This window comes from Sinocyclocheilus grahami, unplaced genomic scaffold (assembly GCF_001515645.1).
Source record: "Sinocyclocheilus grahami isolate Dianchi unplaced genomic scaffold, SAMN03320097.WGS_v1.1 scaffold440.1, whole genome shotgun sequence".
Classification (NCBI taxonomy): Eukaryota; Metazoa; Chordata; class Actinopteri; order Cypriniformes; family Cyprinidae; genus Sinocyclocheilus; species Sinocyclocheilus grahami.
Genome location: NW_015505619.1, coordinates 1,437,176 through 1,441,204, shown reverse-complemented (window position 1 = coordinate 1,441,204; position 4,029 = coordinate 1,437,176). Strand labels below are relative to the sequence as shown.

Genomic DNA, 4,029 nt, shown 5'->3' with positions numbered 1-4,029 from the left:
AGAGAGAGAGAGAGAGAGAGAGAGAGAGAGAGAGAGAGAGTTACAGGTGGTAAGTATGATTCTTTTCGGTGAATCAGTTGTCCATTTCAATGAACTGATTCAAAATAATTTGGGGAAAAATGTGTGAAAAACCTTTGTTTTATTGATTGATTATTTTTATAGAAGTTTATTGTGTTTCAATTCTTGCATTAAACATACTTCATCTACTTACCCTCTTCACTGAAATCACATAAATATCATGTAAAATCATCAAAAAGCTCAAAAGAATGTTTCATTACATCACCTAGCCCTGCTTCTTGCTTTTAACCAGTGAGTGAAAAGCAAAAGCAATAAAACTACTCAATAACCCAAGTGCTAGTCCATAAATATGAAGGCTAATGATTTATGTTGTGGTAATGTCTCGTATTGGTGTGCTTTTACCTTGTCTTTCCTCATTAGAAAGATGATATACTCTGGTGAAATGGCCCTGGCTCCTCTCAGGAGGGCCACCTCAGCGGCCTGATGGAGCTGCAGGAGCAAAGAAAGAAAGAAATGAAGGCAATTCAATCAGCAAAGAAAGCGGGAGTATGTAACAATCAGCGCTTGGTAACATCAACCCAGAGATGTTTTTAAAATCAGCGCTTTGTAAGTCACTGATGCAGCATGACGACCGTGAGGAAACCGATAAGGGGGTTCATTTTTAAAGCAGGACTTGAGTCACTTTGGTGTGACGTGAGCGTCAAGTCTTGTGCAGGAATGTCTAACTTTGCTATTCCTGCTCAAAATTGTCCTTGAGTGCAATGCAAACAGAGAGAAATGCATCAAAACAACAGATAAAAATGAACCAGGCACGGCAAAATACCACGTGGTGCTGCTCTGGATATGAAAACAAGACAAACAGCCTAACTTACAGGTTTTATGTGTCCTGGTTTAATGTAAAGACATAACGGACCTTTTTATCAGCCGGTGCATGAGAGGTTTACAGAGGAATGTCTAAATCATATGCAACGAAATCTTTAAGCTTGAGAAGGACAAAAAAGCTGCAATGAAAAATGTCTGGTGAAGTGCTATAATTTCACTTTGTCGCCAAAAGAGGAAAAACAGCTCATCCATCATGGTGCAAATGATAGCTGTTCTTATGTAAATCAACATATCCCATGAACGCTCTAGAATTATGGCAAATCTCATGGAGGGACTGTAGTGTTAACTTACTGATATTTTTAAACCCGTCCTTACAAAAGAATAAAAAAAGGAGGATCGAGTTCAACAAAACTATTCTTTGTCAAACGGCTTTGGACATGAATGTGAAAAGTGCTATATAAATATACTGCACTGAACTGAAGCAAACCGCAACTAATGATCTGTGACGTATATAATAACAAACACACACAAAGAGCAAGGTTTGATTCCGTGTAGAGCTGGTTTTCTTAGTTAAAAGATGATTTCACGTTGAGGATGCACTTGTACATGCAAAATACAGTCTGAAAAATATAAAGCAAATACCTTCATGTGATAATCAAAATAAAAGATGACATAGGGAATATAAAACTATCTGAAAAACAAGAAGCATATTTAAAAGACCATTAAGACCTTTTGCATTTAAAATCCAATTATGATTGATAATTTGTGATTTTATATGCTTTGATTTATTTAAATATATTAGTGTTACTCATTTTTACTGTAAATATAATAAACTTGAGATTAATCTGAATCACAAAAAAACTTTTACATTTTTTTAAATATTTTATAAAAAATAAATATATAGTTTATTTCAGTTAACATTTATTTTGTTTCATGTAATGAAAATGTGTTTATTGTTTTGGATTTAGTTAACAATAATAACTCTGGTAAATAGCACTAATAAACAGTCCTAAAAAGGTTTTATTTACTCAAAATATAATTTCTTATTTCTTTCTTTTAATTTGAATAAATAAAGGTAAAAATGGTACGTTTAATTAATGCATGTGAATCAGTTAAGACAAATATTTTTCAAATCCATTTAAACAAATTGTTTTTTTTTTCAGTTAAAATTTATTTTGTTTCAAGTAATGAAAATGTTTTTAATGGTTTTAGTTTTAGTTATCGATAGCCCAAATACATAGCCTTTAAAAAGGCATATTTCAATTTACTCAAAATAATAATTTTCTTTATTATTTCTTTCTTCTAATTTGAATGAATGAACAAATAAATAAATAATGTATTTAAATGAATCAATTCAAAACTCTCGACTGCTTTAAATCACCATTTAAGCAAGTCTAACTTAATAAAGGTTTTCATTAAAGGTATAACCTTTATCCGTCTTGCTTCATAATGAAAAATGAGAAGAAGAAACATTTGTCAAAGAAAAACATTGCATTATACAGCAATACATTTGCTTAATTGTCATGAAAATAAATGAACAATGAAAACAATAGTCCTAAAATATCAACTCATATGCACCTTAACTTTTTTTTTTTTTTTTTTTGATGTTTGCATTATAAATTTAAACTGAAAATGCACTGGGGGAAAAAAATAGAAACCTATCAGCATGTGATCCTCAATAAAGAGCTCTTGTTGGTGAAACCACTGAAGGGCCCTCGAAATATCCTCGACTCTGGAGTGCGGGGCCAATTAAACTCACAGAAGCGACTGCAACTCGTCCAAAAAAGAAAAAGATGATATTCTTCATGAAGAGGCACAAACTTAATCCACCTCGAGTCCTGGAATACACACAAGCAATTCTCGGCATCTGTAAACATTTGCTGGTCATAAATATATTTGCTCAGGAACGTTCATGTGAGTGTGCGAGCCGGACGGACCCCACACATGCACACACAGGGGGAGCATTTACCGCCGCGCCACAAGACTTTAATATAGATCTCTCTGGCCTGGCATCACACCAAGGTCGACATACTGGCTGCCATGTCTGTCCCACCGTTTCACAGAGGAATGGTTTTTAATAGACAAAAATGGCTGTAAGTATGCAGAATCTCATCCCTCACTTTCCGCACAAATCCCAGCCAAAATTCCCATCATCCTCGGAAACCAGAACCACTTTCCTGAGGAATTATATATAGTGTTCTTATATACAACGATACCTTAACAATTTTATGACTTAATCGACTTGATCTGCACTAGAAATCCAAGAGTATGATACATTTAAAATCAGTTATTTGTGGATAATTTTGCCAATGTTCACTCAAAAACTGAGGTGCATAAGCTCAAATTAATAAGGCCTATATATTAATATAATATTTTGCATCGTGACATTTATATAAACATTTAAAAAATGAAAAATATATGGAATTAAAATATAAAATTAAAATGGAATTCAAAATATTTGAAAAAAACCTAGAATAGCATATCAGTGGTATACTAAAAAAAACATTATTTGTGGATAATTTAGCCAGTGTTCACTAAAAAAATCATAAGCTCATATTAATAATATGATATAATATAATAATGTTTTGAATTGTGACATTTATATAAACATTAAAAAAATTAAAAAAGACTAAAAATGATATTAAAAAATATAAAATGAAAATGGAATTCAAAATATTAACAAAACCTAGAACAGCATATCAAGGATATACTAAAAACATTATTTGTGGCTAATTTTGCCAGTGTTCACTCAAAAAATCATAAGCTCATATTTTAATATAATATAATATATTATATTTTTTTGCATTGTGAAATTTATATACATGTAAAAAAAAACACTATAAATATTTGAAAAATAAACTAAATGTGAAAACACAAAATCTAAAAATAAAACAAACCCTATCATAAGCTCATATTAATAATACAATACAATATAATATATCTTTTTTTGCATTGTGAAATTTATATACAGTACATGTAAAAATACACAATAAAAATTAGGGGAAAAAATACGAAAAGTGAAAACAGAAAATCTAAAAATAAAATGGAATTCAAAATGTTAACAAACCCTAGAATAGAATATCAATGATATACTATGGAATGTATATATATATATAAAAAAAAGCATTATTTGTGGATCATTTTGGCCATTTTCACTCAAAAATTGAGGTGTGTAAGCGCAGATCAATG

At 31.1% G+C, this 4,029-nt stretch overlaps 1 protein-coding gene across 2 annotated transcripts in view; it reads right to left on the bottom strand.

Moving 5' to 3' along the window:
• Positions 1 to 502, bottom strand: part of LOC107552092 (transcription initiation protein SPT3 homolog) — a 51,239-nt gene extending 50,737 nt beyond the window's left edge. Inside the window, exon 1 of one of the 2 annotated variants that reach the window (XM_016233922.1) lies at positions 421 to 502. The gene's annotated coding sequence lies outside the window, so the exon portion shown is untranslated. The remainder of the gene's footprint in view (positions 1 to 420) is intronic. The other variant, XM_016233921.1, reaches the window with a different exon arrangement.
• Positions 503 to 4,029: the final 3,527 nt, after the last annotated feature.